This window comes from Vicugna pacos, chromosome 5 (assembly GCF_048564905.1).
Source record: "Vicugna pacos chromosome 5, VicPac4, whole genome shotgun sequence".
NCBI classification, from domain to species: domain Eukaryota; kingdom Metazoa; phylum Chordata; class Mammalia; order Artiodactyla; family Camelidae; genus Vicugna; species Vicugna pacos.
Window position 1 is genome coordinate 38,262,063 of NC_132991.1, and position 24,173 is coordinate 38,286,235.

Here is a 24,173-nt window from a genome sequence, read left to right on the forward strand (position 1 = left end):
TTCCTAAGTTTCAATGACTCACAGCACAGGTAAGAGGTCATCATTTTAACTGCTTTCTGACTTAAGCAAATAATAGAGATATTGATTGGCTAAATAGAACAGTAAAATGAATGAAAGCATTCAATATTAACTTAAAGAATTTAAAGTAAAAAAGTATGTGGTCTAGCACATGGGAGACACTCAACAAATACTAGTTGAATGACTGAATGAATGAATGGAGTTAAGTTCACATACAAAAGAAACAGCAAAGAGGTAAAATTAAGGCACTCTCTGATAAGCCATTCTTAGAACCTCAGAGGTAAGAGAGAATTAAAAAATGCAACAGAAAAGATTTGGGATAGACATTATTGTTGCACTAGAAAGGAAGTCAAGCATTGGGCCATTAACAAATTCAGTTACTCAATGTGAGGATTTTGAAGAAATACTTAGCTTTTATCTGTGATAAATTAAAGTACAGACAGTGAACTTAAACTTATATAAAGTGTCACTTCATTGTATTGACAGATAGTGAGAAAAATAATGAGTTTTCACTTGAAATAATTTTCCATAGGATCACTGTCAATGTTTACCTTCCAGAAGGAGGAAGGGGGAGAGGGGTGGGAGAGGAGGGGAAGGAAGGAAGGAGTGATATAAACACTCAATAATTTAAGATGTGTAGAAGCATGACTTCAACTTTAAGAAATACCTACTTATAAATATTATTTTAACTGCTACAATTATACTTTTTAGAGCTAAACAATTGAGCAGCATGCTCGTGTCAGACCCCATGTCATGAAGGCCATTTGTGCTTTTGCTGCCATAATGATAGCAACTTTATTTCCTTTCTCCCATTCACATTTTTCCTGTAACAGTCTTGATTTATTCTATTTCCACAATTAGCATGTACTAAATCTACATTTATGATAACACTACTCCATAAGATTGGTGTTAGTTGTCACAGTGGGCATTCTACTGGAGAACAAATATAGACACAAACTCTATAAGGAACCAATGGAACTTTTTCTATGATTTCTATGGAGCCAAGCTAGTCACCTTGCTGGTTCTAAGTAATCTGTCTTTTCTATTTCTCTTAGTCTCTTTTGGAGACTCACTCAGTTAATGCAGTAATCTTCCTCTTCTATCCTTCCCTTCTTGTGAGGGGCAATCTAGGGCCTGTTTTTGACATGGGGGCTATGGTCCACATCCATACTCTGTCTTCACTGAAGTTTAATTCATTGTAACTCGGTCTTGGTGCTTCAACCTTTATATCAGATACACTTGTAGTGGGTATCTATGGTCCTCTCATGTGGTCTTCAGCTTGTATGATCCAAGAATCATCTGATCAAGGTCCAATGCATGTTGCCTCTTGTCCACTGAAATCCTCTCAGCTTTTCTGCATCCTTCTTGAAAGCTCTTAAAGAATTTTTTGTTTGTTTGCTTTGTTTGGGTTGGAGGGGGGCGTAATTGCTTATTTATTTATTTTTCATGGAAGTTCTGAGAGTTGAACCCAGGACCATGTGCATGCTAAGTACACACTTGACCAATCACCTAGACCTTACCTGCCTCTTGAAGACTCTTTGGATATTTTCCCAAACCATGCTTGGTGTCTGCCCTCTGAGAGTCTGTCCTCAGACCTAATCCTGTAGATATCTTACTCATTGCTCCTGTTCCACAGGAACACCCTGATGAAAACAGAGGATGGAGAGGGGCAGCAAGAACCCATACCTATAGCCAAGTCCTATTCCTCTGCTCTCCTTTAATGATCAAACCCCTCCCCTTCCACCACTGTCTTTCTCCATCTCTTCCCCTTTCTTAAATCCAGATGGACTTTTTAATCTTTCTCTGTATTGGAAAAATAATTATTTACTTCATTTTGTATTCTAACTCTATTATTTTTGGTATAAACTCTCTTCCTCTACATCCTTAAGGGTTTTTATTTGTAATTTTCAAAGAAGTTCTCTCTCAAAATCCTTTGTCTTTCCTTTCTGTTTCAAAATTATTTGTCTGTATGATTGGAACTCAAGGCTACAGTTTTGACTGTTCTTCCTTAACTATAAACCCTCACTGGGAAGATGATGAATTGTGCAGGAAGGTAGCAGACACAATGTGGAGGATGCCCAGGGGAGGAATATCAGTTAATATCTCAAAAGATAATCGATTAACCCATCATATTAGCATGGCAGAGTGAAAGAAATCTTCAGAAAGAAATATTTCAGTCCTCTCAGAAAAACAGCCAAGTATGAAGCGCTCCCACACATAATGCCAGCATGGCATTTAGAACCAGTTGTTGGATGATATTTCAGTTACATGCAGTACTGAACATAACAACAAACATCTCCATTATGTTTTTTCCATTTTCTGTCGATTATTTGGGGGTTTATATCTCCAACACTCTAAAAGTAATCTCTATGGATGAGCAAACTTGAATTTGCTGTGCATCATCCATTGAGGTAGGCTTTTTGCCTAATTTGTTTCACATAATTTTGGGGAAGGAGTTATTTTCATCTCTATTTTTAGGTTAGAAAACTTAGTCTCAAAGAAGATAAATAATTTGCACCAAGGGCAAAACTAGTGAATGGCAGAGCTAAGACATACCCAGTTCTATCTTATACCAAGCCCTTGTACTTTCTATTACATCTAGCTCTTGTCCTGCTCATTTTTAGCGATGTTTTACACCCCTGTGCCTTGCTGAACTTCACTCTAATACGTACACACCCAGAATCAGTGTCATGACTGCTAGGAAATTGCTCAATACTTTTTAGACTTGTTCAGGCAAAATTTCCCACCCTAATTAGATTTGAAGTTACTCGCTCATGCTACAAAGCAGAGCTGAAACACTGTGCAGTAGAGTGCTTCTTGTTTATTGTTCAGTTAAATGGTAGATCTCAACTACATTTTTCTGAAATGTCAGCTGCTTATTAAATTCATGGGGGTGAGGGGCCAATAAGTCAGACCAAATGTGTTTCTATATGTTAATGTCCATTTTCTTTCACGTTTGAGAGATGTTCATGATTCAAAATATGTGAGTTTTTCAATAATTAAGTTTTCACCCGTTTCTTTCACTAAAAATAAGAAACATCGAGGGTGACTTCAACTCCTTTCATAAATAGCATTTCTTTTTCCTCTTCTACTTTTCTTCTTTTCCCTTAATTCTCCTTATAACTAACTTTTTCTTTTAAATCACAAACATCCTTCTTAGAAAATAAAAATATGCAATGTGGAATTCATTCAGGTCTGAGGTTAAAATTGAAACAGAATTACACATGTATATAGAATATATTATAATATACAAATACAAATTCAAAGCACGTTTCTAAGATCTTTGGTAAGTTTAATGTGCTTTAGAAAAGTGGGCACTTCTATCTTTCCACCAAAACAAATGTAGAACTGTAGGACTGAATCTCCATCTGCAGATAAATCATAAGACTAGAAGGGATATTTTAATATTTCTTAAGACAACATTTCTCAAAGTATGGTCTCAACGCCCTATGTTTGATTCATCCCAGGAAGGTTACTGGACTCTATTCCAGATCAACTGAATCAGAATCTTTTGGGGAGAATCATGGAATCTACTTTCAACATGCTCCTATGATGATTCTTGAACATACTTAAATTTGAGGACTTCTTCCTTGTGGCATAGATCTATACCACCCAGACCTTCAAGTAGAATCACACTTATAAAATTCCAAGGAGTTTGAATCCATTTATACTCAGTCTACCTTTTCTTCCTTCCTTCCTCTCTCAGCTTCCTTCCTCTCTTCTTCCATCCTTCCCTTCCTTCTTTTCCATATAGACATCTTGTTAGATAAATATGTAGATGATAGAAAAAGAGAACATTTATTATCTGCTAGCAGAGAAAACAAAGATGGCCCCTCATTCCTGAAACTTCATGATTCCTTTTGCCCTACTTTGAGTACAGGAGGGTCCTCCATATTCTTACACCCAGCAACACCTTAAGGCACAGGTAAACCTTTGCTTCTTGATGGGGTTCTTTCTTGCTTAGTGGCTTTTTTCTAAACCTCCTCTCAAGATCTCTTTGTCCCTCATTTCATAAATATCAACATTGTGCACAGATCTATAAAATGCATGGGACCACAATGAAGAGACATACTGGTCCCAACATTGTATGTTTTATCCATGCATTTCATAATGAGATTTAAAGTGGTATTTTCTTAATTACTTTGATATCTACATCCTTTTATCTGCTTTTATATTTAGCTAAACATGGATTACACAGCTGGTGGAGATGGAGATCACCTATGCAATGATCTTTAGTCTTCTTGGAGGTAACCCTTTTTCACTCCTATGCACATATCATACACGATTTTGGCACAAAATCAGAATATCACAATATCAGAAGTCCTCCACATGAACAGCTTAGACATTATTTACCCCATGCAGTCTTCCTAAATCACCAAATCCAAAGAAGCTGTAACTTTTATGTTTTGTGCTCCACCATCTCAGGCTTACAATGGTTTGACTTAAAATTTTTTGTCTCAGGCTAACAATGGTTTGACTTAAAATTTTCTGACTGTAGGATGGTGGGAAAGTGATCAATATTCAGTAGAAACTGTACTTCGAATTGTGAATTTTGATCTTTTCTATGGCTATTTGTGTGTAAATGTTTCTGTATGAATATACATATATGCACATATGTATATATGTATATAGCCATACAGTTTTCCAGAATATATATTTTGTGTATACAAACATAGAAAGGAAAGAAAAAGAGCTATGTAGTTTTCAGGAACTACAGAAAATTTAAGCAAATTCACATATTTATTTGTAATATCAAAATGATGTTTGCTTTGGAATACCATAGAATTAAGCATAAGAATTAATGTAGGATAGTTATTAACAGGTTCATATTGTCAAATTTTTCTCCCTTTTCTTTTACTTTCCTTCTAGTTTTTCTATTGTTTTTCTTCTTTCCCCTCACCTACTCCTCTTGCACTTTAAACAATTCTTCACCTGAAATATATACACAAAAAGCATACTGAGAAGGAACAATGACTGAATCATGTGCCTCCGGTGAGGTTCCATGTAAATAGCTCTAGTCATAGGATGCTTGCTAGAATTCAGAGAAACATTTGTTTACCATACCTTCCTTATTATATTCTCAGGCGTATGGGTCAATGGAAGTTCCGTATCTACATCTACAGAAAATTCAATCCCATTCCAACACTTGAACCCTCTTGCTGGGCTGAGGCACAAGTTGCTGGCGATTTCATTGGTCAGACACAAACAAAGGGTTGGAGCTTCCTGACCTTGGAAAATGCATTTGAGAATTTCCATCTAACATTCATTCTCTCCATGGTAGATACCTGTCTTTAAGCTAAGGTGAAGGTGGCAGGATTTTATTCTCTAGGACTGCAACTTACTTCTTCATAACTTACAAATAGAAAGGAGTCAAGGTTTTGAAGCAGTTACAGCAGTCTCCACTGTGTGTTCTACTCTGTGTCAAGGAATATGATCTCTCCTAATGGAATAGATGCAGAGGTATGACTCAGTGCTTCTGACTCAGGAGGATCTACTCATTGTAGAAAAAGAGAAGCTGCTTGCTTCATTTTGCAGGTTATCACTCTAAACCTTGGTATGCTTGGCATCTGTGTCCTCCTGAAATTGTCTTATTACCTTGTGAATGGGCACCATGCCATGCTAGCAGATGAGCATAAAAATGCTGGAAACCTGGGCTGCATAACATTTTTGAGTATTAGTGTCTAGAAATCTGCCATTTTAAATGCAGCTTTTGAGTTTGAAACATACTTGGAGAGAACACTAGCACACTCAGGGACTGGTCAGGTAATAGAGAGTATTCTAACATGCTGATGGTGAAGAAGGGTAGGAATAAATCCTGTGCCTCTCTTGCTCTTAATCCTTCCATCATCATCAGAATGCTGTGTTTAGTTACTGGGAATTTATTCTAAGAAACACCAAGGGCCATGTCTCAGGTGGCAAGACACAGGAGAAACACCATAGGCTTTACTGACCACAGAGAAATTACTTAACTTCACTGAACCTAAGTTTTATCATTTATAAGATGTGAATTGAGGAAATAATTATATACTGTTAGGTATTTGTATATGTACCTTACAGAATTATCATGCAAATGAAATACAACACTGTTTAAGCAAGTGCTCTGTGAATTGTACAGTATCACTCAAATGATAGTTGTGAGTTGTTTTTTTTTTTGGGGGGGGGACCTCTGAGTAGCCCAGCTAACTTTCCTATTGCTGACTGCAGTTCTGAGGAAGAGAATGTCAAGATTAAATTTGGGTATCAGAAGTTATTGCTGCTGAGTTGCTGAGGAGAGGTTAAAAATGAGCTCGATTTTGGCAAAAAAAAATTTTTTCCAACTTGGAAAGGGCTAGATCTTCATGAACTCTTCACTGGGCAGAGATGCAGCAGGGCAATTTGTAGGCCACATTTATGCTGCCCAAGAACAGAGAAGAGCTGAGAAATTTTCTGGTGATTTAAGGCATTATATAGACAGCTGATCTAGATCACTTGAGTCCCAACATGAAATTCCGAGCATGAGTTATTCAGAAAGGCTCCCTCTGCAGGTCAGTGCCCATTGACTATAAATTTGCTCATAGTGGTTTTGGCCTTTTGTACCCAAAAGATTTCTGCCATTGTTCCATTTGACGTGTATTCAAATAAAGTTTTAAAACAAACACATGAAAAATAAAAAGCAGCAATCTGAGAATAATTTTACTTTTTGCATGAGTTCAATGTAATTTACTAGTGTATGAACTTGGATGAGAAAGGTATCATTCACAACTTAGATCATGGGTGTTAAATAATAGAAAGCACATAACTATTATCTCTACCAAGATCTACAATCTATGAAACTGAGAGAATCTGGCACTGGGTTCCCTACTCTTTTTCAGAAAATGTTCAGGTGATTACTGAGACTGGATTCTTCCCCTTTTCTTCTGCCAATGAGCCTGTTTACTCTTGTTGAGTTGGGGGGAAGAGATGAAATATATGATGAGGGCCTCCCCTACAAAGCTCTGTGATCCTGACGTTATATGAAAAAGTGATTTCTCCTTATTAGTGTGGCTCATCTCAGTGTAAAGCCCAATATGTGACTCATGGCACTAAGAAACTGGCACATACTTACAAAAAAACCCCTCGTATCAGAATCTTATATTGTTGTTTACCTAAGATTTTTCTTGTTTTTATTTTATATACCAGTTTAATGTATGTCACTTTGTTCCCTTTATGAAGTGCTCATATCTGAGGTAGACGAGTGGGAAAAAATCCATATTTTAATATGAGTAAATATTCAGCTGATAAACTACCAATTGCTAATCTGAGACCAGGGAATATAAATGGTGATTATATTTGAATGCAATTATTTCTTAAATTCATTATCTTTCTTTAAAAAGTTTTCAACAATATTTTTAGAAAAGTACATTCACTGAGGTAATAGGTTGAATTTCATATTGAAGCAATACAGCTCCCCTTTTAGGGAACTAATTAGATTGGAGAATAAAATGAAATTAATTATTGAATTAACGTTAACTTCTTAAGTTTAGGAAAAGTTTAATATGCTTAAAAGAGCACTGATTAATATTTTAGAAGTATTATTATGACAGGAATAAAAATAAATGAGACTAAAACTATTCTAGTAGAGGATGGTTTCAATGAAACTGATATCACATATCAACTTACTGCCTGGGTTGACACCCTGTCTTTTTACCACTAAGGGTTCCACCAGGAAAGCATAAAAACAGTAATAACAAAAATAAAGAAAAAATTTAAACATTCCCAACTCACTGTATCATCTGAGCAATGAGCTTTTTATGAAATGCTTATGAAATGCAAGAAAACTCTGGAAATTAAGGGAGCATTTGCTTCTTTCCCTAAGCCTCTTGCTCTCCCATTTAGCTGTTTTGACATGAGCTATATATTGACATAACTATTACTGATATCTTTCTAACTGCTCTAATAACAAATTCTTGTTATTTCTAAGTGTCTCCACTGGTGGGTCAGTGCTAGTGATTAAAATAGCATAAATGTATGTAGACTTAGTAATATAATTTCACTGTAAATACTGAGCAGCATATTTCCATATAGACGATGAGACTTGAGCTGCGCTGTTCTAGGCAGTAAATGAACTCTGACACTTCTCCATCAATCATCAATCCCTATCTAGTAATTTTTTATGATTCCAAAATGAAACATCTTTTTTAAAGAGGTCTCTTTTTATTAGTATAACACAGTGCATGGTATTTCTTCACTACATATAGGCAGTTGAAACGAAAATATTAGCAGCTGATGTTTGCAGAGAGTTTCAGGGCTTAGAAAAGTCTCTTCATCCACCTCATTCTATTTAAAAGAGAACTTGAAATTCAAGGGAGTTAAGTGATTTGTCTACCATCTCATAGCTTGGTGAAGACTTGACATCTTCTGACCCTAAATCCCAGGCTCTTTCCAATGCTAAACTATTTTCCCTGCAGAGTGCTCAAGGTTAAGGGTTTTGGGGTCAGATGATCTGGGTTTGAATCCTGACAGTTGGATTAACCTTGGGTAAGACATTTAATATCCTAGTCCCTGTAAACTGGCGAAACTCTTAGTAACAACCTTATAGAGTTGTGAGAATGGGACAAAATAACTTGCTGTTTTGCTCATAGAACAGTGCCTGGCACATTGTAATCAATCAATAAGTATTGGTCATTGCTAACGTGTGCTAATGTTTACTAGTCATCATTTGTGTATTTGTGTGTTTTGACTTCCCTCAAGTCTAAACTTGTCTCTCAAGTTGCTCAAAGGAAGTAACTTTCAATTCATTTATATTCTCTGTAGATGCTAGAAAGATGCTCTTGCAATGAATGTGGAAGTGAATGATGCTAGAAAAAGCTTCTGGAATGAATACTGACATGAATGAAAATAAAATGTTTCAATATAGCACTTAATTAAACTATTGGAAGTAATTGGAACCCATTATAAGCATGTATTCTAAAGAATATGAATAACTAAGAATCTGATTTTTTTCACTTATAGTCCAATTAGTAGTAGTGCCTTCTAAATTATGATGCCAATACTTTAATTTAGCTTATTCATTGATGCAGAAACTCTCTGCTTTCACATATAATCGTTTTAATTTTTGCATATCTAGTTTTTTCATATGTTTTGGCAGTTTTCTCAGATAAATATTCGTATGTGCCATTAGAACCACAAATATTAATATCTAACTGGGTTTAGCAAATAGCCAAATCTGGTTGATTGTGGATCTTTCACATTTGGTAACATATTTAGTCATTATCATATAATCAGCTATGTATAAAAATTTTAGACTTGTTTTTTTTTTAAAAGACTTTACATCACATAAAGTAATAAAGACAAAAATAACTTTCTCTAAACATACGAAGCATCACATCTAGAAGTGGAAGAAAAAGTAATAATACAGTACAGATGTGAATGTAACAAATAAAGCAAAGTGTATAAAATGCTAAATTCACTTTGGTTAAATTTCAAATTAATAAATGTGTATCATTTCTGGGACGCTTATTGCATTTGTCTTCCTTTTTCATGACTAAACAAGAGGATATAATCTTTCTTAAGAGTTCATCAAGCTCACTGCTTCTCCTGTCTCTGAGGTCACATTCCTTTGTTGTAGGGAGGGTTGTGATGTCACAGAGAATAATGACTTCAGCTGAGGTAGAAACAGCAGGAGCCAACCACTCATAAGCAGCCAAGAGCAAAGAGCATGACAATAAATACCTATCTATGATCTTAGGCTTTCCCACACTGCTTTAAAAATGGTTTTGGTAAGAAGAGAAAAATTGAGAGTAATACAAAAATACTAATTAAAATAAAACAGCCAGGAGTTTATAATTTACAAAGATAACTCTCCAAGAGGCTACTCTCCTGGTGGCCTCCAGAATCCCCAGGAATCATTCCAGAATCTGTTGCCTTTCTGAGCATCAAAATCATTAGACAGCTGAAGAGACCAATGTGAGCAAGATCCATTAGACTAGGATGGCACTAGAGTGTTCAGAGTCCTGAAGTCCAGATCAGGCTGGCTCTCAGGCTCTTGCCAATGAGAAAGCTGGCTCTGAAGCCCCAGTCGTAAAAGTGGGGAGCTCCAGGTCATGGTAGGGTACCTCAAACCACACTGATTTATCTGAGGGAGTGCTAGCTTTCCAGAGGATTAATCTTGGTTACCTTCTGACCAAAACAGCTCCTAATTTACCACACCCTGGGGAAAATTCTGCATATGCTAGTTCTCATAGCTTCATAGATGAAGGTTTCTTAGACACACAGACACACATGGGGATACAAAAACAGATACACACACATATACGTATCTTTTAAATTGTAGTACTATTTTTAGGTCATTTATTAATGTACCAAATCCATGTGAGGTACTGGGTGCTAGGGTGATTTCAAAAGAATACGATACAAGTCTTGCCTTCAATGAGAATAAAATTAATGACAGAGTTTGAGATTTTAAAAAGTAGGCGCGTCTAGCCCTATTCTCTTATTTTACAGATGATGGGCCTGGAGCTCAGAAATCTTGAATGTCTTTTTCACACAAATTAGTAGTAGATGCAGGACCCAGTGTCCAATAATTGTAACAATACCTGCAATGACTTGGATTGTGACCACCACCGTAACTGCTCTAATCCTTACTATACACCAGCCCAGTGCTAAGTGATTCACATGCATTGTCTCATTTAATGACCCAGCAAGGTCAGCACTACCACTGTCTGCATTTTATGCCCTGCTGGCAGTGGCAGAGAAAGAGTTCAAATTCTGCGCTGTCTGACTTGATATCCTGTGTCCTTAACAGGAGAGCTTCCCAAGTGCAGTACCCTTTTCCTTACATGCTTGTGATGAAAGGGAAAAAAAAAAAAAACAAACCCACTGAGGGTTAGCATATACTAAAGTGCTAAGTATAGTCAAATGCCAAAGCAAAAGTCGAGGTAATGGATGCTCAGTGGTCAGAAAGGGTGCAGGTCCCACTTGTCCCTCCCTGGAGAGTGCATGGGGAAAGTTGCAGAGGGGGTGCTGAGCATGGTGCAGGGGCAGGGAGTGTGAGGGGCCTAGCCTTACTGAAAGGGGTGTGTAGTGGGAGGGCTAGATTGCAGGTACTAATAAGGATCTTTGGCATTCTCAAGGTGAGTAACCACTTTTTATAGTTATTGTTACTACTTCACCTTTGCTGGCTTTTAAAAATTAAGGCATCTGTCTTTTTACCTGCTGTTCTAACTGCTCTTAATTTATACATTAATTTGCTAATTCCAAGGAGCAAGACACTCTGAAGGTCTATTCCAAAACTAATGCATTGTTTGCACTGTATTATGTGACTATGCATAATGACATTTTTGGTTTCTCATCCTAAAAATTCAGAGAAATAAAATGTTCAACAAATGGTCTCTCTCCTAGCCTTTACCTTCACAGGCTGCTTTGGATAGTTCTACATTTGCTTTTGAGAACTAGATGAGTATGAACTGATCACTGGAAGAAAATTTTAAAAAGTGCAGTGTTTAGACAGTTCTAGAGGAGGGAAAGAAGAAAAAGGGAATAACTGCAGGATAATTAAGTTCCATCTTTCTCTTCCTCTTATAAGTTCAGGCCTGTTTAATTGACCTACTCTAACCTACTGCAGAGGAAACATTAACAGCAGTGGAGGTATAAATATTACATAGATCTGCTATGCTGTGTTAAAACAAAACAGAAACAAAAGCCTCGTAGTCTTTAAAAATATTGGCACCTTTGCTGTACTGGATAAGAAACCCAAACAGTTCTGTAGCACCAGCTTAAAATAATACCTTAGGTAGGGAAGCCTCTCTTGTCTGTTTTTAAGCTGGCTGACTAGTTGAGAACTAGTATGATCAATAAAACCATAACACTGGGAAAACAGTTTTCAGACGTTTGTGCTATTTTTCTATCAGCTGTCAGATAGGGAGAGCTCTAATGACTCCTTCTGTCACCCCAATGGGCATTTTTGTATGTTTCAACAAGTCAGCTACTTCTGACTTACCCTGTTGGTCCCATTAGTTCACCTGCAAACCTGGAAGCTCAAGGTAAGGTAGAACTTAGCTCCGGAATTCCCCCTGACACTCAAAAGAGGAGGTTTGGGGTTGTTTTTAGTAGAAAAGCTAATTGTGTAATTGACCACTTGACCATCCCACTATATGTAATACAGGCTCTGGCTTCAGTATTAAATTGCATACTTAGTGGTGCATATATGACAGGAAGCTCCTTGAACTAATTTCTAGGCTTTTCCTTTTGTCTTGGAAGGCATTTTCTCTCTTCACAGAAGCAGCCCTTATTAAGTGGGGGAAGGAGTATTTGAAGCTCGTCACTGTCACGATGTTCAAATGATGAAAATATCATCTTTGATATGCTCCACTGAAAACGTCTTGTATGTGGAGCAGAGATGCATATCCCTGGAGAAGGCTGTCCTGCGTTATAGAGCAGGTAAACAGGCGGGGAAGGGGGCACTTCACTGAATGTCTCCTGTGGCCCCACATTAATATGCTTGGACTTGAGCTTGATGCTTCCCAAACAGGCTAGATGGTGCCCCTTGCTTAGATTCTGCTTCTGACAGGCTCCAGGCTAGAGGGAGATTCTTGCTGGACTCTGCAGTTTTCTGGCTTTCCTTCTTTGACAGAATCCAATTCTCTTGACCTTCAGGACATGGAGCAGAACTCATCACTTCCACCTGGCCTAACCAAGTAAGTAAAGCTATGCTCCTAGAATACCACTGCCATGGTTAGTTTAATTTTAATTTATTGCAGAGACGGTTTTATGCATATGACTTTATAACTGTGCACGTACCTTGAGACCTCAGAATGTCAAATAAATAATAAATGCTCATTAAGAGCTTGGTGCTTTTGCTGAAACTGGCCAACAAAGGTGTCATTGGTGATGCTCTCATGTGGACAAATAGCATCTAAGTCAAGTAGGACCTAGTATTAAACTATTATAGTATTTGGCTTTGCTGCTCCAGGAAATTATATGCCAGCAATGCCTAGTCAGTCATTAAAACAGTGGGACAGTTTAAAACTGGGAGTTACTTGCTGTTTAATCTATTTTTCTTTTAAACCAATGGAGTATTTTGGGGGTTATTTGTCTTTGCTTTGTGTGTATGTGTGTGTGTGTGTGTGTGTGTGTGTGTGTGTACATACACACATCCATTTACACTGGAGAATGGAAGTGGAGGTAGAAAGGGGGGAAAGAAAAAGTCTCACACTTCTTAAAGTCTCCTTCAGCTGTCAGAGGTTGCAGAAGGAAACCCTGATATTTACCTGTGCATGAGGTACAGAACAGGATACCAGGTGACCCAAGGACGCAGCTGCAGAATTCCTGCCATGAAAATTCTGGTGTCTAGGTATTGTATGTTCAGAGCCCTTCAGAGCAGAGATGCTGCCCCCATCTCTGATGTATGTACCATCTGTCTCTTTCTCCATATCCCTGGGCTACTGCAGGCTCATCTCCCCTTCCAGAGGAACCTGGAGCAAGGAGAAAGTGCTCAGTGTGCCCAAGCCCTCCTACCTGAAAAATGCTGAATCATTGACCTTTGGAATGTATATAAAAGTAAATTCTCCTAAAGAATAAAACATAGAAATCTGACAATTTTGGTTGATGGCATTCATACAATCTTATCAAACAACATAACCTATTAATGTGGTAGGGAATTCTTCTTTATAAACTTCAGTGTTATGTCATGTTCCAAGCATTCTCCCTTCACATTAGCTTAGTAAGATATATTTATGACCTAATTATGCACATATATTCTATTCCTTATCCTAAATATGTGTATTGCTAAGAAAGGAAACCTAAAATTGGACTTCATTATGTTTGTTTCACTAGCTTAAAAGGAACTATAACCATACAACCATTCTGGAAACATAGTTTTCTTAAGAAGTAAAAAATAAAGAAAAGACAGATCCTAGCTCTTTTGATTTTAATAATGTAGAATTACTATTAACTTAGAAGGGTAATCACTATGGATTATTATATTCTTTATTTTTTAAATGTATCTAATTCATATATTTCTGTTTTAGGAACTTTGTCAGTAACTACATTCAAATGGAGGTACCCTGATAACTGAAATCTCCAATTCCTAAATCAAATCTTTGGTGTTCATTCTATTCCAGAGTCACTTTTGGATTGGGTCTGGAATGGTGGGGAAAATAAAGTGTGGAAAAGGTGTGGGAGAACAAGGGGACACATTACAAAGTTTATTCTTCTTCTGAGCTCCTTCCCTGCAGGTCCTCCCAGTGAATCTACCCTAAGACATGATTATGTCCCTCTCACAAAATGACAGGGTTAGTTTTAGTCCACCCAAAATTCTTGTTTTTGGCATCTTAGAGTTTTCCTTGATGTGAACAAATTTAATTCATTTTTTTATGGCCCAAAATACCACCATCATCCTGATTTGCATTATTGACTTTCCTTATAAGTTCTACAGGCTAAACATAAAAATAAAAGAAGAATTATTTCAGTCCTGTCAATTCTACATGGCCCTACTGCCTTTAAAGTGTAGAATCCGTAGTATTCATTCAGTATGTAATTGACAACAGGGTGATTTTTTTCAGTCATATTTTAAGATATTGTTTTAGACTCACAGGATTCCCAGAGTCAAGACAAGAATATCCAGGAGCAAATGAAAAGACAAGGAAAAATGCAAGCACCATTCAATAAGGATATTCAAGTGCTAGGTACTCTAACATACATTATCTCATTTATTCCTCATGGCCACTGCACGAGGGAAGTATTTATACTTACCCAGCTGACAGACAAGGAGACTGAAGCTAAGAGAGTAACAGACCCAAAGCAAGTACAGGGGCTGAGATTTTACCCAGGTCTGACTCCAAAATTTGTGCTCTGAACTAAAGAGCTTCAACATCTGTGAATCAAAACTTTAATTAATAAGTAGTGAAAAGGGATGCTTTGCATTAAAAGTAGAAAGCATTTTTTTTCTTCTTAAAGAAAATCAGTCATTAAAACACTACAATATAAAAGGGTAGGGGACTGTGTATTTCTGCCAGGCAATTCCTCTCCTGTGAATTTAGATCCAATCTACTATCAATATTTTCTGGCAATATTTCTTTCCTTTTATCGCTACATCATTCATAAGGTTCAGTGTTTCCAGAACTATAACATGCCAATCCTTACCACGCTTTCTCAGCACTATTTGTATTTTAAATTACTGGAACCGTTGCAGCCAATCACATCAAGAGACACAGGACACTGTTAATTCCAGGCAATATGTGAAGAGGGTAAAAACTCTGAGTGCTCTATACAACAATTTCCCAGATGTTTGTCACACTTGTCTATTTTCTCTAACTCAAATGCAAACAGAGAAATCCAGACAAATCTGTGTTTTTTCCTTTTGTACTGACCAAGTTCTGGGAAAAAAAGTGTTTTCCTGAGTAAAAACAACAACAAAAGATACTACTGAGCGCTTGTAGTTCAAGCTGTAATATATTTATTTGTAGCTTTTCTGAATGTGCCCTTTTTGTGTAGAACTTTTAACCTAATTGCTTTTTTAAAGCAACACTGCTCAGCATTGCTCCTTAGACCCAGAGACTTAAAAAATATCCTAAAATGAAGCAAGAGAAAAATTTCAAGGAAGATTTGCCAGTAGAAAGCAATATGGGAATAGTAGAAATTCTCCTTTAGAAGAGCTCTGATTTATTTAGATCCCTAATTCGGCTTCCTATTGATGGATAGTCCTTTAAAAGGAACCCATTCCTTTCTAAGTATTAATTTCTTCTTTTATACAATTGTGATATTCCTTCCACACTGATATCACAAGCTTCCAATGGTGAATAGATAAGATAACAGGCAATTCATTAAAGTTAGATAATCTTGATTTTACTAGCAAAAAAATGTAAAAAAAAAAATTCTATGTAAACAAATAAAGAAATTTGCCACATATAAATGAAGTATTGCTCCTACAGTCAAACTTCTGGACAGACTAGCTTTTGAACAGGGAACCTACATGCCAAATCAAGAAAATAAAAGTTGAGATGAAAGGGTTACCAAAGAATACATTGAACACTAACGCAATCATTCAGTACTTCAGACAGTAAGGTAGATACTACATATATCATGGAGAGTGTTTTACTACTATTATTTTTGACACCAAAAGAATTGCCAAATATTTCTCTGAATCTTTTATAGGGTGCCTCACAGTGCTTGTACTATTGAAAGTGCTCAATAAATCTCTGCTCATTTGACAGATCTTCTTTTGCTTTTAGTGATTATCTCTTTTGAGAAAAGCAATGCAATATGTATTTCTAGAGTGTACAGTTGGTGAGCTATCAGCATGGAGCCACAATGGTTAAGAACATGCATCTTAGAGTCAGACAGACTTGGGGTTGAGTGCAGCTCCTGTTGGTGCTGTCATGGGGGCAAAGCACATAATATCTTTGATCCTGAGTGTCCTCATCTGCAAAATGGGGGAAATGATACCTATATCACAGTGTTTTTGAATAAATTACATTGCATAAGACATTTAAAGTGTTCAGTGCAGTGCAGGCACATAACAATTGCCCACTAAAGTGTAGCTATTATTATTCATGGTGGTAGTGTTGTTTCCCTCCTCCCTCCTTCCCTCTTTTCTTCCTTCCTTTTCCCCTTTCTTCTCTCCTACCCACAAACAGAAAGGGGTGTCCCAGGGAATTACCATTACGAAATGCCTCTATTACTATAATGTTCTGGTAAGGTCATGCCCTGATAATGTTAAGTGCTGTCACTGAATATGCTGAAGAATGATTTTAAAGGTATGGTCTTGAAGATTTTGGATTTTTTTTATTACCCTCCTTAGCCCTACCCCTTATAATCATCTGTATTTTTCCTAATCCATTTGTGACACCATAGGTTGTTCTTTGTTTTTACTTTAGAGAGTCTCTATCTATAGATATTTCATTGCTGTTGTGACAACAGTTGCAGTGGATCACAGACTTGCAAAGAACTATCACCTGAATCTTCTCACTCCAAAGTAACAACCAGAGAGAGCTAGTCTAACTTCCTAATCCTTTCTTTTCTTCAGACTTAAGAAGAAATTGAAATAATATACTATATTAGTTTCCTTGGCTACCGTACCACAGTATTACAAACTGGGTGGCTTAAAACAGCAGAACCGTATTGTCTCATTGTTATGGAAGCTAGGAGTCCAAAATCAAGGTGTGGTGTCAGCAGGGCCATGGTCCCTCTGAAACCTGTAGGAGAGAATCCTTCTTTGCCTCTTTTAGCTTCTGGTGTTTGCTGGAAATTCTTCATATTTCTTGGCTTGTAGATTCATCACTCCATCTCTGCCTCTGTCATAATATGGCCATCTTCTTCCTGTGTATCTATTTCCCTTTATAAGGACAATGGTCAAACAGGACTAAGGAGCCCACCATCCTCTAGTATGACCTTAGCTTAACTCTATTTCCAAATGAGATTACATTCTGAGGTACTGGGGTTAGGATCTCAACATATTTTTTAGGGGAACAGAGTGTATCCTGTAATATACATTGCAATACTTATGCTAAGTAAAATAAATTTTCAAGTAATTCTAGTGAAAGTCAGGATAAATCTGATGGTGTTGTCAAGTACAGGTTAGAAGGAGAGAATTAAAGGATCAAATTAACCAACAGATATTTATTGAGCACTTAATGTGTGCTACCACATAGAATATTCTTTAAGTATCAGACGATCTACCTTCAAGGCCATCACAGTTGAATTAAAGAACTTTGGCTATTATGCATGTTTGGAAGCAAATAGAAAAACATTTTCTTAACTTAAAACACAGTCAACAACCAAGAAGTGAACAAAAATAGCTCTGGCCAGCCCAAAGTGAGGTTTCCAAGTCTGCACTATATGTGTGTAGTCTCCTTGTAGAGAAGTAGTTCAATAGCCTACTAACTCCTATGCAACAGATAATTGTAACAATCATATCCCTTTGATTTTCCAATCTACCACAGATTAGTCAGGCATATTGAAAGCAGTAAGAATAAGAACTGAAAACCTGACAAGAGAAGAGAGATGAAGGAAAAAGAGAACTACTAGGGGAACTGAAAATTTGTTACTTTCTGAAATCAGGTAGTATAGAGACAATTCCATATGTTTTGTCAGGTTCTATGAACCTTATTTGTTACAATATAATAATTGATGTTCAATGTAATGACACAAGATACTGAGAAACATTTAGATTCTGATCAATATGCTATATTTATTAAAGTAGACACATTTATAACATATTATGTAACAAAATCATTAAAAAATATTAAATGATAAAACCAAACTATTTACAAAACTTAATCAACAATGATACAGTCCATGAGCATTTTTGGCATGTTTTACTTAAGAAATGCAAATGAGCGGCAGATACACATTTAGAATTTCAATGCAGAGGATGGAGATAAAAATGTTACGCTGGAATGTTTATAGATAAAGCAAAAACACTACTGTCCAAAAGAACTTGGCCCCTCACTAGCACTTAGCCACACAACTGGCTTTACTATGCTCCAGAGTTGTCTGGGTCTTGTAAAATAGGCAAGATCCCTAACAAGAGTCCATATGGGAATCCCAGTCATAACTAATCCTATACACTTCAGAGCCTAGTGTGATTTAGGAACTGACAAGGCAGTTCAGCTTTCCTCTTGGTTAGACTGTAGTCCTTCTAGGAGAGGCTTTACAAACTCAAATGCCTTCAGGGATTTAGCAGGCAATATAAATGAATTAAGTGTGGCAGGTATGAGATACTATTTGGGAAAAAATTTGGACAGAATGTGCCCCTCTGGCCTAAATGTCCATCAACAGGTGACTGGATAAAGAAGATGTGGTATATTTATACAATGGAATACTATTCAGCCATAAAAACCAACAACATAATGCCATTTGCAGCAACATGGATGCTCCTGGAGAATGTCATTCTAAGTGAAGTAAGCCAGAAAGAGAAAGAAAAATACCATATGAGATCGCTCATATGTGGAATCTAAAAAACAAAAACAGAAACAAACAAACAAACAAAAACAAAGCATAAATACAGGACAGAAATAGACTCATGGACAGAGAATACAGACTTGTGGTTACCAGGGGGTAGAGGGTGGGAAGGGATAGACTGGGATTTCAAAATTGTAGAATAGATAAACAAGATTACACTGTATAGCACAGGGAAATATACACAAAATGTTATGATAAATCACAGAGAAAAAAATGTGACAATGAGCGTGTATATGTCCATGAATGACTGAAAAATTGTGCTGAACACTGGAATTTGACACAACATTGTAAAATGATTATAAATCAATAAAAAATGTTAAAAAAAAGAATGTGCCCCTCTGAAAGTATTGCCATTCATATTTTTTTTTATAATCTGTGCTTTTTAAATCATGCAGCCTGGAACTGAATTCAGATCTAGAGCCTCCAGTTCACATCTAGCAACAGCTCATACAGTTCCAGAACCAACATGATCTTGGTTTCTCATGGCTCAGGACCACTATCATTCTCTTTGATTTTCACCCAGTGGCCTTGGTGTTCTGGAAACTAGAAGTGAGAGAATATCCACTGGTCTAATGTTTCCCAAAGGATGTTTTTAAGAACACTGGTCCTGTGAAATGTTCCTAAAAAATTAGGATCTGATTATCAAATAATTTTGGGAAATAACATGCTATACCACCCTCTCAAATAATCACAATACACATTCACATATTAAAAGCTCTGAGAGGACTTTTAGTAAAGAAAATGGTTTAATTCAATATTTTAACTCAAAGCTAACCACACTTTGTTACTGAACTTCCCTCCACGTTTATAATTATCTCCCTAAGAACTAATGTTTCATGGAGTATTCTCTGGAAAACACTGGGACATTATCTCTTATGGAACTCTGTATTAAATTGTACAAGTGAGAAAGGTAGAATTAATTCTTGAACATGAAGAGTTTATATAAGTTTTCATATGTTAAAAGGTGAATTTGTTTAGAGTTTCCATATAGGGAGGGAACATCCATCAATAATGTCCCACTTTGTGCCAGGGAAAATACTTTGGCCCTTTTCTCCACCCAGGTATGTGCTTCCTCCCAGAGGCAAGAGTAACTCCCGTGGTTTGGCCATGTCCCGGTTATCAGTGTGTGAGCTTACTTATGAGCCCAAATCTGGAAACAGGCTATTATTTTCTCTCTCCTTTGGACCACTAGCCTGTAAGAGACAGGGTATTTCTCTTTCCTCTTCCTCTGTTAGATTTCTAGAAGGACAGGACTTCTGCCCTTCACAGGAGGGAATTTCTGCCTTCTTCTCTGGTCTAGCTTTCCTAGGCTGCTCCCTACATTAGCCAACACAGCTGGCTGAATTCTTTGTGTACGTATTCAACTGTCCATTACCTGAAGGTGAGAAGGGACCAGAGGCAGGATTCAGACAGCAACCCCACTCACAGCCTTCAACATTATGCACAGAATTAAAAAATCAACTCTACTAACCCCATGCCCAGGTCATTAACATGAGCAACACAACCCCTGTGTGCTCTGCTGACCGTTGTGGAATGAGAGAAAAGGGCGTCTATCAGAGAGACCACTTATTTTTTTTAGCTTGCTTTCTTTTCTCTCTCTCTCTTTTTTTTCCATCATAATCTTCAGAAATCAGTTAGAAAAGACCCTTTGCATTTCAGGCTATAATTTTTAGGGGGGAAATGATGTAATAGGCTGCTCTATTTGTAATCTTGAGAATATTTGGTTTTGGGCATATTTCAAATGTTGATATTAGACTGATACGAAAATGCCTGTTAGTCTCAAAATTCAGGACAAAGGTTATTTCCACCAAGCTCAATAGAAAGTAATAAATAATTCTGAAATATTGTCTTAAAATAAGAATATAAAATATTATAACTTGTCAAGTCTTCAAGTCTATGTTGGCTTATTATTGCCAACCCAGCAGGTATAACAAAGGCTCATGCCTCTGGCCTGACATTTCAGCCGTCTGGAGAGGTGCACCTCTACTCAGCAAGCCTTGTTTATCAAAGTTTCAGCCAGTCTTTCAAAAACTCTTATTCCATTCCAGATGCATCTTAATTGTACTAATTCTCTCTGTTACTTCAATATGTCAATAAAGATTCTCTATCTTGCCCACTGTATTTGCAATATCTGGAACTGTGATAAATAATGCATTCCTGATGATACATTGAGGCTATTTGTATGAAAGCTCTACTAAAGCTAACATAGCTACAAAAAAAAGGCCATCATTAATCTGAATTCATAGGCCCTCTTGTGAGGGTTTATTTCTGTAAAAATAATAGTGTCTTGAGGGTTGGTACAGAATGCAAGGAAAACATAGGCTGTTTGCATGTGCCTCACTGCTTCACAGATGATTCTTGTAGAAGTGAAATGCAAAACTCTTTCTTACGGACTTGGCAGTGACTTTAAATCCCATCTCTATATTCCTTCCATTGGCAGAATAAAAAATTGGGTACATAAGCTACATTATCCTATAGCCACATTATATTCATAAGTAAAACCCATTAGCTCGGCTACATAGTCTAAAAGTAACCTGCAACACACATTGCTGTTACAACAAATGACATTAAATAAAAGTAGATTTGTATCTTTTCCTTTCATTGTTAAAACAACTGACATAAAATCAGGATTAACTGAGTTTTGTGTTGCTAGAAAGGAAAAAAAAATACAGAAAGAGTCTGGGTCCATGGCCATGTTTCAACTTCTGAATAGTGGAAGTTTACACTCTACACTTGTCTATCCCCAGGAACTATGCCACCTCCAAAAACGCCTCAGAAGCAGGGATCTTGTGCCTAGGAAGTCTGTCAGAACCTTCACTGGATGCCTTTTTCATCAGCTACAAGGCTTTATTGATCCAAAATGTAATCAAACAGTAATGTTTTATTAACTTTTAAAATAAAACAACTACATTTTAAAAGCAAAGAACATCATCTTTCGAGCATCTCACTTTACGTATCTTGCTAAGGACTGTCCCACTTAACCAGTGTGCATCAAAGCTTATGCCTCTCAAGTGTGCTGACACTCTGTGCTCTGGAAATTTTGGTTTGATTCCCAGCATTGGCAGACAAATTGTGGGTCGTAAATCCTGGTATACAATAATGGTTTTCTAGATCAACGAGAGACACTCAAGACAAGGAACAGAGACAGGAGAGGGGGTGGAGTCACCTCTCTGTAATCCACAAACCTTTCTGATGCCCTTACAAGGATTTTGAGTGCATTTCTGCCAGTATCAGCAATGGTGAAGTTCACCTTCACTAAAATCTAATTCCAGCACTAACTGGCAGGCCAGCACTAGTGAAAATAACATTCCGGTTTCCTCCATGACCTCAGTCCCGACATGATAACGGGAGCCCTCAACAACTCATTTCTAGCCTGGAATTCTTGATGGTTTATTTAGTTTGACTGGCTGTCGGAGATTGCCATTATGAATACAGTTGCTAGGGAAGGCCTGCCATCGTGCTGTTTGGCTTTTAAAGGGGTCAGGATTTTGCAACATCTCAAATAACACTTATGGCTTAATGTCTGCAAACAATGCAGCATTTAACATTTACTATGCATGAAGAGGATCATAGTTCATCATTTATTATTCAAAATTTATGTAAAATATTTTTATGATGGAATATGAAGAATGTATTCAAAATATTCATGTATATAAACAACATGTAATAAATTTACCTTAAAACATCAATATATAATCAAAGAGGTATTTGGAATTCTGTAATATGGAGCCAAATTTTAACTATGTCAAAATTCAGACTTTTAATTACGTATCTTTCAAGTGGATGAGATTGTCTGGTACTCTTCAATGAACATTCAATTCTTTTTCCAAGAAAACTACCATTTTTATGTAGAGAAAAGCTAGATTCATCATAATTGAACCATGCAAATTTCTCAATTCAAAAATGGATTGCCTGCTCTATCTTCTCATCTTACTTGTCTCAACAACACATTCTGGTTTCTTATAAAAGAAGGTGATTGTGAATATTGGTTCTTAGGACCTGGCAAGGATGGAAAACATGGTGGTCTAAGTAAAGATGGTGTGAGCAGTGTGGCAGATGTAATATGTTATCCTCATTTGTCATCCATGCCCCAAATAACTTCTCTCAAACAAGAGGGCAGATTTCACTAAAATATTAAAGCCAAATGACTTGGGTGAAAATGAGAATGGATCCAATAAAAGTTTTCTATTAACAAGATATATAAATAATACAAACATTTAATTACTGATTTTGTAGTAAGATGTCTATTTTGTTAAAAGAGTGACTTCAGTGATTTTAAATGCCACATGTTGAGAGGCAGCCTACAAATAGCAGTTGGAAGTCTTGAATCCCTGTACAGATTTGATCCATTTGTTTTGGAAATGAATCATTTCCAAATTATAATTTTAATTATGTATGACACTTAATAATACATCCTGTAAAAGTGATAAATTCTTCATAATATTTAAACTCATTATAACTCACATTAAGTCTTTCTAGGAAGGGGTAACAATCTAGCTGCATAGGAAAATCACAAAGATTGTGAGTTAATGAAGTCTCTTTCCCACCTATATCTGCCTTTTCTCCTCTCTAGCTGTTGTCTTCATTTCAAGTTGTCCATATTGTTTACTTCTATCAGTACATTTTAAAACACTGATGTGCTTAATAAATATTTATTAAGTACCAATTATGTATAAGCATGGTGCTAGGTGCTAAAAAAGTTCTTAATTAAAAATTTTACTTACCCAAAATAACACAGTCAGCAAGAGGTAGATCAAGTATTGGAAATCAGATCTTTGCATTATATCAACCCATAATATACTTGGCAATTTTATTTTATGAACATGATTTAAACTTTTACTTAAGTAGAATATTTCATGTTTTGAGTTAGGAGTTTTGTTTGCTCCCAAATTACATTTATAAGGTTTGAATTATTGGCTCCCATTGACTTTAATTAAACTCATTATGGCCTCACATGTCTAGCACTTGTTAGAGAGGAAAAAAAAAGTTTAAAAATGAGCCAGGAGACTTGATACACGCTCTCTCAGCAAATAGCCACAATAAGCCATGTTGGGCCACAACTCAGCTAGCAATGCGCTACTTGACCCTTGCCAATGTTTTTTACACTAAAAAATATGTGCTGATCTTCCTTATTCTTCAATAAAGGATGTACTCTGTTCAAGTGAATGCCTTTAGTGACTCGGTTTGAATAGAAGTGCAGGCAAAATGATTTTCTTATTATTTCCTTTATGCAGGAT

At 36.6% G+C, this 24,173-nt stretch overlaps 1 protein-coding gene and 1 long non-coding RNA gene across 3 annotated transcripts in view; one reads left to right on the forward strand and one right to left on the reverse strand.

Annotated features, from left to right (window-relative positions):
* Nucleotides 1-24,173, reverse strand: part of FIGN (fidgetin, microtubule severing factor) — a 167,394-nt gene that overhangs the window by 124,155 nt on the left and 19,066 nt on the right. The gene's annotated exons all lie outside the window — the stretch shown is intronic.
* On the forward strand, nucleotides 9,696-14,151 carry LOC140696603 (uncharacterized). Of its 2 annotated transcripts, XR_012073102.1 has the most exons (4): nucleotides 9,696-9,755; nucleotides 12,254-12,414; nucleotides 12,608-12,671; nucleotides 14,004-14,151. It is a non-coding gene; the product is annotated as an uncharacterized lncRNA (long non-coding RNA). The 2 variants fall into 2 exon arrangements; XR_012073101.1 differs by lacking the exon at nucleotides 14,004-14,151 and having other exon boundaries at nucleotides 12,608-12,711.